Here is a 13,018-nt window from a genome sequence, read left to right as displayed (position 1 = left end):
AGACTCCCATCCCAGATAATTGGATAATTGAATACAGCTGGGGAGGGCTGGGTGTTTTGAGTGAGAGCTACATATGCTGTTCATATGGCTATACACCGTTCCTGAGCACATCAGGGCAGAAAGCAGTTTCAGGGCTAGTTAGACCAACAGAGAGGCCAACTTGAAGTAAGCATGAAAAGCAGTGTCGGGGAAGGGCGGGGAGAGGGCATATCTCTGGAGAAGGTAAACTCGTGTTGTATAAACTGCTGATTTTATTGTTCCTATTTTGTAGTCTCTTTCCTATCTAGGGCCCCAAAACCCACACGTGGTACACTCTGATGTCATGCCTATTAGAGAAATGCTGATTCTGTGATCTGCAGCTGGCTGAAGTGTGTGCTCTGCATATTTGTATCCTTAGTACCCACAGAATCCAGGTGCCATAACTCCTTCTGCTTGGTTTATAATCCTCCAGTCAGATCCCTCCTGGCACGAATCTAAGTCAGGCTTCTGTCAGCAAAGCATAAGCATTTCCCAGAGGCAGAACTGATCAGGGACTTTCCAGCAAACTTCTTTGGAAGATACCAGTTAACCAAAGCTTTTAACAGGATCACAAACCCCTTTTGATTGCAGCCCTTGGCAGAAAAGATCCTCCCCAGTCCACTCAGAAATTTCTGATCAAAAGAAGGTAGTGAAGTAATTTGCTGGTGAACCAGTGTGTGTCCTAGTAAAACTGTATCTGTGGACACCACAAAGAACAGCTTTCCATGTTCTGTAACCCCCAAAGATGTCAGAATAAGACCTCTCTGTGTTTGTCCTGTAGTTCTATACCAAAGGTGATCAATAGGGTGTTGGAGAGCAGGAGGGAAATCCCAATTTCATGTAATCTCTGGCTCTCCCTTTACCAGGAGCCTTGTTTTTCCATGGTTGGCTGATTCATCTGGTTTTTTCGGGTATTTGAGGTGGGCAAACTATGGATACATGCAGTATCCAAGACTGCAAGTATGGTACTTTATTTCAGCAGCAGGATGGTGGGCTGTGCTTTGTCCTGCATTAATAGAGCACCATTTTAGTAATATTTTATTTATTAGCCTTTCAGTCTCCATAGCAGAGGGCAAATACATTGGTTTACTAGGTTACTAATGAATAAAATAACAATAGCGTAGTTGGCTTATGAAGGAGATGGAGAAAAGTTAGACAAATAGTTTAGATTTAATATTCATTGCACTGTAACTGTCATTCAGAAACCTTTTTGTAACATCAAGCTGACATAAGATCAATGGCATAACAAAATAAAATTGACAGTATAACAGTAAAAACTACTTCAACATCCACTTACTTAAAACAAACTGGTAACTGTCTTAGAGACATGTTCTCTAAGACCTGATTTGTTGCATGTTTCATCACCTAGCATTACAGCAATGTCAGAATATGTCCATGCAACACAGTCAAAAGTAAAGTAAAAATGTCAGCACATCATATGCTAGGTATGCATTAATGGATTAGTGAATGGATCTCATGGTGATCTAACTTTTGTCTGCATGTAGACTAAGCTTCAGCTCCTGGTATCCTTGAAATATTTCTTAGCCTTTCAAAAACCCACTTGATGAAGATTTGACAGATCTGTGAAAAATGTAGTCCCTGCATTTGTAGTATCAAACTGCAAGACTTAATTGTCTGTCATGACGTGGTTTCTCAATGACATAATAGGAATAATTTCTCAAATTATATTGCATTTCCTGTTTAAGTTCAGAAACATCTTTCCAACTGTATATCGACTGCACCCAAGTATAGCCTCTTACATAATTAGCTTCTGTATAACCTTGTTTCTCTGTTTATAAATGCATTTTGAAGGTGCAAGTACACAGTTGTGCATGAGAAGTAAGTATAGCGCACGCCCTGTAACCAAAATGTCTGTCAAACCCAGAACTATGTTGAGTATAAATTAACTAAGTGAAAAAGCCCAGACACTGGGCTTGGAGTTCATCCTCTGCCTCTGCATGATATCAGTGCCATATCACCTTCTTGCATACACCAGATACACTGCCCACTATTTTTACCCATCTTTTCTCATTATAATGACCTGTGAATATGTGGCTTTGACCCAAGTATCAGAGACTGCAGACAGGATATATATCCGGTAGGTTCTTAATATGCCACGCAACATCTTCCAGATAAAGAGGAGGTGCTACATACAAAGCTTCCACCATCCATCTTCCTTGCACACATTTAATAATGCATCATCAGTTTTCTGTATACTCCAGATTTTGTAACATTGACTGCTTTTCTCCAACATATACAGACAGCTATAAATACTATCTCAAGCCACCTGTTTCCTGAAGAAAACATTACTCTTTGACGTCTGCACATCCACTTCCTTTCCCACTCTAACTGCTAGGTGTTTTGCCAGTGTGCTTACTGGCAAGCAGTGCATGGGAGGAAGGAAAATAATTATTCTAGTTATATTTGGGAAACTGATAAGAAATCCTAAGTCTGTTAGAACACAGAGCTAGCTTTTACGTATCTCTTTTGTCAGTCAGCAATACTGGTCCAAGAAAAGACAAAATAAAACCATGAGAGTCTGTAAGAGAAAAGGCCTGGAAGGAGTTTACCCTCCTTCCTGTATAGACATGAACATAAACTTACATGCAAGTGTTGTACAGATATCTGTAGAATGTTGGAAAACAGCAGAATAGGGACCAACTCAGGGGGTTTGCAATGCAAAAGTCTGTGGCCCAGTCATACCCATATGTGTCTGTGTACACATGCAGATAAGTATCTGTATGGACGTGCTGTAGAAGAGAACCTTTACATTTTGCTTCTCAGCTGTGGATATGTGGACAGCAAACCTAGAAATACAGTAAACAATGAAAGACGGAAGTGCACAAGTGCAGAGCCACAAGGAAACACTGAAAAAGAGTTACTTACAAAAAAATAAATAAAAAATGTAAGTGGCAAAGACGACTGTCTTACAGTACGCAGCTAAAAAGGAGGATGGGAATAAATGCCTCTCCTTGTAGCTCTGCATGTTGTCTGCTATGGGTAGAAGAAGAAGCTGTGAATATAGAACTGTAGCAAAGGGGATGGAGGTTATGTGTTAGCAAAACTTTCCACAAGTAATGATAGCACTGGAATCAATAGCCGGGAGAAAGATGTGAGAGTCATAATTGGAGGATTTTAAGAACAGGTGGGAGAAACAACTGTCAGAAATGACATGCCAGCAACAATCGTCAGAAATGCCATGGGGCAGGCAGTTGAACTTGGATGACCTCCTGAGATCCCTTTCAGGCTGCTCTCTTTTAATGGCTCTGTGATTCAATTGTGGCAGAGTCAGCTTAGAGAGAAAACTGTTGAGGTCTTTACAACACAGGGGTTTTATAGCACTGTCAAGAACAACCAACAGTTCTGCCAGAGGTCTATGATATGGCACTTATTACCCGAGAACATTGATCAAATAATATCCACATACAGGTTTGCTAAGGAATTGAATAGGTGATGTAACTTTAGGCTTCCTTGAAAGCATCTGTCCAAATTGTGGCAGCTTCTAAAATATCTTTCTGGTCCATTAAGAAACCAGATAAAATCCTTTTGCTCAGCGCAAGGCCAGTTTTCACTAGGCACCAGGTTTCCGAGCTATAAAAGGCTGTTTTACAGGATACTCAGATTTCACTGTACATGCAGTAGTGGCACAGGAGGAAAGAGGAGAGATCACTTACTGAGGGTAAGTGATCAGTCCAGGTTTAGTGAGAAGGAATAGCCTTTAGTAGCAGCTTAAGGTGACCATTTTGGCGAAAAGAAGCTGCCACTGCCCAAGCAAGACAGTAGAGAAAGTATGGGATGAGAGAGCAGCAATCCTGGGAGTGATCCTGGTCTCTACTTAGCCCTCAGTTCCCTTCCCTGTTGCTCAAACATGGATTCTGTCTTTTTGTTGCTGGAGATATGCATAAAAACATCCTAAAGATATCAACAAGATAAATGAGGCTTTTCCCAGCAGCACAGGAGAAAGTTACTTTTGCCATTCCAGTGATAACAGGCTGAGTTATTGGCATGAAAAGGGTGTACTAGCAAAGGGCTCTTGAGAGCCAGACTTACTGCTGCTGCCAGATTTTGGGAGGAAAAGAGGGCAAGAGTTGCATCTTCAACAACAGCTGCTGCTGAAAGTACTCCTGCCTTGCACTTAGCAATAGCCACTGCCATTTCCATCACCCTGACACCTGCAAAGCAGCAGCAGTGCTGGTGCCCTCACAACTGCCTGCTTTACCAGTAACGGCAGCAAGGAACTGCACTGCAAGAGCACATGTGTAAAACAGGCTGTTGGTGAGCCTTTTCCTGTTTTTCAAAGGGAAGTGTTTGTAATTGGCTAAATCTGCTACAGGTACTGCTAGCTCTTTTGGGCACCTTGTTCTGCAGAGCCCTCACTTGCTGCACTGCTCACTATTTACTGCTAATGTCAGAACTGATTCACTGATGTTCCTTGAGAACTTCTCATTTGGAAATACACAATAGGATGTTGGTTACATCTGTGTCACTCCAGATCCTTTATTTATCTAGGCAGGACCAGGTAAATAAATCAGCCAAGTTCTTTTGTTCCCTGGAGCATGATGCCTGATAGGTCTCCTAGAGGAGACAATAACTTTATTTTAGGGTGAAGATTTACACATCAAAACAGTGGCTAAGGCAGCTGCATCTGCATGAATTACTTTCTGGGACACTTGATAATGAGAATACCCTTTATAGATGATGTTACCGTTCACAATTAAATCTTAACAGGGGGAAGAAATATCTTCAAAATCTATAGCCTAAAATTTCAGGATCCCTTATTTTTCCTGGGAATCCATTTGCAAGAAAGGATTTTAAATGCATTGCTTTTAAGCAACATACAAGCAGTTCTGTGTGCGATGTGCTGACTGTTCTCACCTAAAAGTCACTTGGATGTCTCACTGGCTTGAAAGTGTTTGCCTGATATGTTCCCAGGCATGCTCTCCTAAGCTGTTTTTCTGAAGCTGTTTTCCCTGTATACTATGAAGTAGTTAGAAAATAATGAACCATATGCATGGACATCTCTAATTCTATAATGGAAAATTGCCATCCAGTAACATCCAGTGTCCAGTGACAGCATTGAAGATAAATTTTGCCAGTTTTCACTAAAATTGTGCTGTGTCTTCACAAACTTGATGGTGCTGAAGGGAAGTGCTCTAAAGAGTGCTTCAAAGCATTAAAAGACACCGTGTAAAAATAATACTCACAAAGACATTTCAGTGTAGGTACCCATACTGAAAGCTTTTGCTTTCTTCATATAAACAAGCTAAACAAATGCTGCAACAGAGTCTGCAGTAAAACAAACAGGGAGAAAATCCTTTTTATGCTGTAGAAAAAACCCAGGGATTCTCTTCCTTTGCTTTTTGTTATACTTTTACAACAAACATAAAATATGCACATATTTCATTAGGCAGTGTTAAACAGACAAAATATCCCTCTGGGGATCAAATGGTTATGCATGTTCAAATTTATTTTGAGGTTTTATTTATAAAAAAGTCCACTACTAGAAAAGTAGTGACGCTCGCTCTTCTTGAGTTTCTGGTTTCCTTGGGTGAAGATTTTTGCCACACGAAAAATCGAAAACATCTTTAAGAATCTGTTATTCATCCCTTTCCAGCTTTTTTCAATAGAAAGAGGAGAGATTTGTATTTCAACATAAAATTTTTAGGCCAGAATCTAGGTGTTTTTAACATGTCTGTTACCTGCTCTGAACAGTCCTTAAAACAAGGACTGGGCCATAACCAGCAGAGACTAAGGGGAAGAGAGTTTGGTGCTGATTAAAACCAAAGAAACTAAGCCACTTGGAGATCTCCTTTGCTGTCTCTTAGAGAAGTGCTTGGCAGTGAAGAGGCCACTTCATGCTTCTCCTGTAACTGCTCCTTTTGAAGCTGTTGGAAGTCACCATCTCTTGGACTGTTAAGTCAGATTGTGGAAGAGAGAGAATTTATTCTGAAAGTAAAGAGAGGACAGGGGTCCAGAAACAGGACAAATCCATTTCTAACAGAGAACAATTTTTCACTTCTTTAGACGGATGGATGGATGAGTAGGTAGATATTCTTTTGCATGTATGTGTAAATCTTTATAAATATCAGAAGAATTTGAGATGTCACTTATGTATAAGATAAAACTTGGCAACTACCTGTTAAGCTAATAGGTTTTCTCCGGCATTTTGTGCTTCTCATATATGTTTACGTAGCAGAACATACGTCAGTCAAACGCTGCTTTTTCAGAACAATGGCAAATTCAAAGCAGTAAAAGCAGGCTGTGCAAGGCACCAGGGAGCTGTTTAAGAAATATTTCAGATAAAAACCTTTTTAGGAGCCAGATTTTCCTAATGATATGTTTAGAACTTGATTCAACATAAGTTTGGAAAGATTTTACATGCAAACTTTTTAGAAGTTAAGTTCAAACTGTGTGCATTGAAGTTATATTTGAAACCCAGTAACTGCAAATTCATGTCAGTGGTGCAATTATCCAATTAGCAACTATCCTTAGAGTATTCATTTCTGTATTCCAGATGCTTTTTTTGTGCCACTTCAAGTGCAGCATGCTACAGGTTTTAGAGCGTAGCTCTTCAGCATGGTCTCCAGCTTCTGGCATGAAAGTATTACAGGAACATATTTCAGCAAACTGTTGACGAGATGATTATTTCATGGACCAAGCTGTTAAAAAATAAGGTTTGTGGGGAAGAATGCAGCCTTTGTTTGCATGCCATCATTTGGGGTGTAAGTGGGAAATGAACGGTATCTTGCGTGCGACAGACAAACCAAGGCAGCGCGGAGATGCTTGCTGCCGTGAGGCCTCGTTGGTCACCAGAGGGAGACAGAGCGTGTAACATTGCAGGGTAGCTCTGAAAGTGGCCAGCACTGTTCAGGGTAAAGGTAACACGAGATCATGCGAGTTTCCAGAACAGTGATAAATATGCATAATAATCAGAGTTCACTGTTTTGCTGTGTTTGCCCTAGGGTGGGTGTGCATGTGATGAGAGAGAGTAACTTCATATCAGCTGAGGACAAAATATTCTTGAATAACGGAAGACTCACTAGTAATCCTTTTTTATTATTATTATTATTTTAAGTTAATACAATACTTATGCAAACATGAATGGTTTGAATAATCAACACAGAAGCACGTGTGTGTTGTACTCTGTTGGAGTGCAGACTTGTTGAGAGATAACTAAAAGGGTGTTTGAGACCTTGGCTTCAAATCAGAGGAAACCTGTTATTAAAAAGGACATGTCTACACTGATATTTAATTGTTTCAAAACTTGTTAATAACAATGTAAATTTTCGTGGCCAGAATACGGGGCAGGGCAGGGGTGGGCAGAAAGTGCATTCTCTTTTATAACCACTATGCTTGTAATTAACCTGTGTTACAATATGGCTGGAAAGACAACAGAGACCATCTCTGCCTGGGCTCCAGGGCCTGACACCTGCAGAGCAGTGAGATCAGCCTGTGGATAATGAACTCAAGCCTTCCCTTTTTTCATCTGCCAAAATAATGATTTAGAAGTCTACAGTGGCTGCAGAAATGACTGCTGGAAAAAAAATCTGGCAGCCAAAACCCATGGTACTGCTCCAGGCAGTAGATCTGGAGATCTCAGAGGCATTAATGCTCCAGGGAATAGACCTGGAGATCTCAGAGGTACCATAATTACCTGGATTATATGGCTTCTCACAGCTACCACAGCTAATCAACATCCTCTGCTCTCAAGAAGTTGGATTTCCTAACTGCCTATCTGGCTAAACATCTCCATTCTGCTTTCTATCTTACCTTATTGATAGAAAAGAAAAAATTGGCAACTTAATGATTTGCAAGTAGTTGGGCTGTCAGACACTGTTTTTCACTGAAATCTCCATCAGTGTCATTTCCCTGACGTGTCTCAGAGCAGAACCATACTGTAATGATCAAGATAATGTGCACTCTCAAGTGTGGACTTTCGAGTACCCTGTGTATTCCAAAACACACGCAGAAAATCTATCCTTTCTTTTGTGTACCACCCATAATTGAAAGAATGGATTGCTTACACAACACTCATTTTAAATTACCAGGTATACTACAACTTTCATCTGTTCAAACACAGTGACATGAAGAGTTACTTAAAGTATAGGAGAGAAAAAAGAAGGACATGGAGGACCTGGTATCTTCCAGAGCATGGAAAGTCAAAGAAATTCTGATAGGTCAGAATTTAATCAGATAGCTCATTTTGTTCTGTTCAGAATAGTTCCTTCATGTATGGCTCTGGCCTTCGTTCATTTTGGCTATTGCAACTGTTTTAAATTTAGCTTGGAAAAAGTTTCCCGTATGCCAGTTTTAAGAACCATTTCTCTTCTAGTACTGAAATAATGCCATTTCTGGATCTTTCAGGCCAGTCAAACCAGGCCAGGATTACCGGGTTATTAATTACTTGGATTTGGCTTTATTGATAGTTTTTCATATGTAAGAATAAGCTTAAACAGATAAGCAGACACATACTGTTCTTCTCTTATTCTATTTCCTTTCAGATTTGTCAAGTTTCTGCTAGTTCTCACATGAATTGTACATGGTGGGTAAAGAAAAGAATCCATGTCTATTTTTACAGGTAGTACACGCATTCATTTCAATATTACCTGAACTGGAAGTTATCATGCTAGTGTAGCACGGTTTGCTTCAGGAAATCTCTCTGTTAGTTCAAACAGAAACTTAAACAGGACAAAAAAATTCCAAGAAGGCAAAAGCCTAACATATTTATTTTGAGATCACCTATTATAAGATCACCTTAAAAAATATATGCCACTCAGTTTTATTTCATCATTTCTTTTCCTTTTTTATTTAGTCAGTTATACTGTATTTGTCTTGATAAAATTTAGCCCTCTGTACTATGTCTTAGGAGCCAAACATTCCTTCTAATGAAATTCCTTGGGAATTTTGTCATTAATTTTCAGCTATACTGGGAATTTTCTCCAACGTTTACAATTAAGTTATGTCTTTCATCTCCAGAGATCCTCAGCGTTTCTCACATGCTGTGGACCTGCTGCCAGTCATTCTTAGTTCTTCAAAGAATTTGTCTCCAGTGATGGGATTTAGGTTTTAGTTCAGTAAATGCAGTGTCGAGTGTGTATATATGATGTTTTTATATCAAAAGCAAACATGTTTTTGTGCCAACGCTTGAGTCTGTACATGCACAAAGACACATTCTGTGTTTTAAAGAGCCATTGTTTCATTTACTGGCAGAGGATAACACCGGGGAAGGTGACAGGAGGCAACAGAGATATTACCCATTTTGGCCTGGGAGTCAGGAAGATAGCTGAGATCCAAAGCAGCAATTTGATGCTTTCTCACCATCTGCAAAAAGATTTTCTCAGCTGGTTGGTAGGGGCTGCTACGGACCATGAGTGAGCTCATGCCTGTGTCTGTCTCACAGAGCTTCCTGCTGCAGTGGCTGGAAAGCCCATTTTCTCTCTCTGCAGTTTCAGGCAACTTCGCTAAGGAAAGACTGTGACAGAGTGAAAGTGGAACACACGAGCCCTTCCTGTGAGAAACCAGCTTCCAAAAATTAGTTTTATTCTTTTCATTTGGTCTTTTGATTTAAAAAATAAGTTACAGTTAGATAGTAATAGGAAACTGCTAATAACCTTTCTTCAATTTCCATGGTTCTTGTTGGAATCCAAAGTGTATCAGCCACTAATTACTGCTCAAATTCTTCTTTACCTTCACTTGTGTTCTTTCTCCCTTCCTCCCCTTCTGGAGGGAAGCAAGAGTTAAGTCCGTGTCCTCAGAGAGGAGTAATAGTTCTTAGCAAGAGAAAAGTCACAAGTAAACTATTTAATTGTAAACATCTCACTGAAGAATTGGTACACGAGTGAGACATGACTTCATCCTTTAACCCGCATGCTTCTCCAGTCTAGGGAACCCTGGTGGGTTTGGCCCATTTTAGTCATAGTTGTCATGGGAGATCCTTAATGACTTAGTAAGGTAGCTAAAAAAATCTTCATACAGAATCCAGCATATGGAATATTTATTGGCAAATGCTAATCCCCATAGGAACAAGTTCTGTAGTAACAAATGATGAATTATGTGGCTTCATAAGCACTCATGTCATCAAATGCACCATTGACCTTTTTACATTTTCAGGGGGATTTTCTGCTGTGTGCAGTTTCTCTGGTTTGGAAGTGAAGCAGTTTAGCAACGTGTCCTGAAGGAAACAGGTAATCAATAATTTCAGTTTTGGTTACTGTAAAAGGTAAATGAGACCCATATATTTGTTGGGCAAGTAAGCAATCCAGGGTTTAGCGAAGCTTAAGCAGAGGCTAGCAAAGAACATGAATACTCATAGTACAGGAACACAAAGTAGAATTCCTTGACAGGAGGAAAGAGGTAAGAGTAGGTCAAATAAGCCTTACAGTACCAGAGGAAAAGACTACTCATTTAAAGCATGCTTTTTTGGGATAAGAACCAAAACTGGGAAAATACCTCACCAGTGAATGTCTGTTACGAATTTTAACTGAAGATGCTTAAAAGTTGTCAACCAAGAGGATGGATCCCCATTCATGTTAAACTGAGAGATGATCTGAATCTGTTGCCTGGATCTTGTGATTATAATTTTGGTTTGGGACTTGTTAGGACATGGAAACTCTAGGAACAGTATTGAGAACTGGAAAAGGGCTGCCTGAAATGACCAGATCAGGATATGGTCATGTCTGGCTGTCCTCACGGCTTGACACTAATCTGCCCACAAGAACAATGTATGAACAATCAATTCAGCAAAATAAGACTGCTGCTGGGACCAGGGTACCTCTTCCAGCAGAATGGTTTTCCTAAATTAACATTTTAAGATCAGATAGAAAGGATCAGCTGTTGCTGTGTGTACAGTATACAGTCTGTGCTGCACACAGACTACAGTACAGGCAGTGGTGGGACAAAGATTGCTTTCTTTTTCTCATTGACCAAAGTCCATGTCAAATTCCAAACTATACCCTGTGTTGAGCCAGCTGATGAATTTGAGCTCTTCTGTCCTTGCCTCAATCACTACCACAATCTGCTGTACTCAGAACTATTTCTGAAACCTGGGTGCCAGAGCTGGTATCAGGTCAGGCAGCCCATGCAGGAGAAATTGAACCTATCCTTCACAAAGTGCTTCTGCTGCCAAGAGAAACCAAGGAATCCATAGCTACAGTGGTAATGTAGTTATTTTTGGTCCCGGTCCCTCCCTGAGCTCTGTGTAACAGTGAGATCAACTAGCATAACACAGTGTTGCAATGCATGTACGTGCTGCCGCAGCTGTGGGTACGCAGATAGCTGTTCAAAACACCTTTTTTTCCTTGTGGCTGAATCTGTAGAAGGTGTGTAAGTAAGCAGTAGGTAACTTATCTTGGTTGTAATTAACTTGTGACGTAGATGTCAGCACAATTCTGAGGAACAGCTAATATTAATTTACCATAAGTTGCACTGGCACACTACATGCCCCTAAAATCAGCACGAGGAATTGTTCAGTGATTATTCAAAGGGAAAGGGTAAGCTGTTGGTTGGACCACCACCAGTGTCTCTTTGTTTTAATGTATTTCCTATGGGGCATTTCATCCATGGCTTGACTGGGCTGGACCATACTTCACTGTGGAAGCTGAGCAGGGTTGCAGATGAAGCTGAGCTAGAAGTGCCACCTTCATTACTTTTGTAAAGGCTGACCATAACCACAGTGTGGATGCAGGAAGCTGGGCACTTCTGCAGCTTTTCTCCTATCACATGCCTCAGGCTTACTGTCCACGTCCACAGGGACCGTTCACTAGAGACCTATCAAACACCTCCCCTCTCCCTGCTGCTCACCCTCAGGACCCAAGGTAAGTAGATGCCTTGTCAGCATTGCAGAAATGATTCTCGAGGTCCCACTCACCCCAGAAGTATGAGGCAAACCACACTAGACCAGTACAGGCACACTGGAAAACAGAGTTGTTTAAGCAGACTGAATCACTGGGGGCTTGGACTGCCAAGAGAATTTTTAGGCCCTGAGAACATTTATATGCCCTGAGCCTGGGCTGCCTTCTCCATCCCATCATGACTAATGGTCTTAATTGATTGGAACTGCCAAGCCCGGCTGCCAAGCAGAATATTTTTACAATCCTGGTTGTATTTATGCACTGACAAATACAAAACTTGGTGTCAGAGAAGAAAGTGCAAAGCAGAACTGCAGGAAAAGAAACAAATCAGCAGAGAGGCCTGTGAAATGATGAATGACAAGGCAGTGAGGGGGGGTACCACATGTGAATACCTGTGCCTGGTGCGAGTGAGTGCTGAGAGCGCTTCTAGAAACAAGTCTCTGAAAGAGCATTTGGCACATATTTTGAGAAGTTGCTTTACTTTGAAATATCCACTGGCCTCTGCTGGAGATGCACTTGCTTTTCTGCTTTCAGTCTTTTTCAGGGACAAATGTCATACAGATTTGTCACCTTTATCAGAGCACTCTGAAATACAGAACCAAACCTGTTAGAAAATGACAGTCACAAAGGATCTCAGTAGGAGCAGATTGTTTTTATTGTCTATGACAGAGAAAATCTACTTTTCAAAAAAGACCATTCCCTTCTCAGGCAGCACTGCAGCTTTTCAGATGGGCAGAGGAAAAGGAGGTGTCCTGGTTTGATTCCTTTTGCCAGCCAGAATAATTGGTGTATGTCCACTTGTTAGACAGAGGAATGAGTTTGGAGGAGCACGGTATTCTTAAGTCTGGCTTTTACATTAGCACATTGATAACCCAAGCATTTACAACAGTTTATCCAACTTAAAATATCTTTGCTACCTAAAAAAGACACAGGAATCATGACAATTTTTCTCCAACAGCTCCTCAGCTCTGCTACTGCTGTGTGCTGACTGCAAGCCTTCACAACCCTGTTTGACTCACCTTTTTTCAGATGAGGCTGTCCCTCCAGTTACACTTACTGTAGTTTTACACATGCAGCAAGCTTAACTGTAACACTTGCAAAAAGCCAGAGAACATTTTGAGTAGACTTTGGAAGATAGGCAGGTGAGTGTA

This window comes from Numenius arquata, chromosome Z (assembly GCF_964106895.1).
Source record: "Numenius arquata chromosome Z, bNumArq3.hap1.1, whole genome shotgun sequence".
In the NCBI taxonomy this organism is placed as follows: Eukaryota; Metazoa; Chordata; class Aves; order Charadriiformes; family Scolopacidae; genus Numenius; species Numenius arquata.
Note: the sequence above shows the minus strand (reverse complement) of the source record.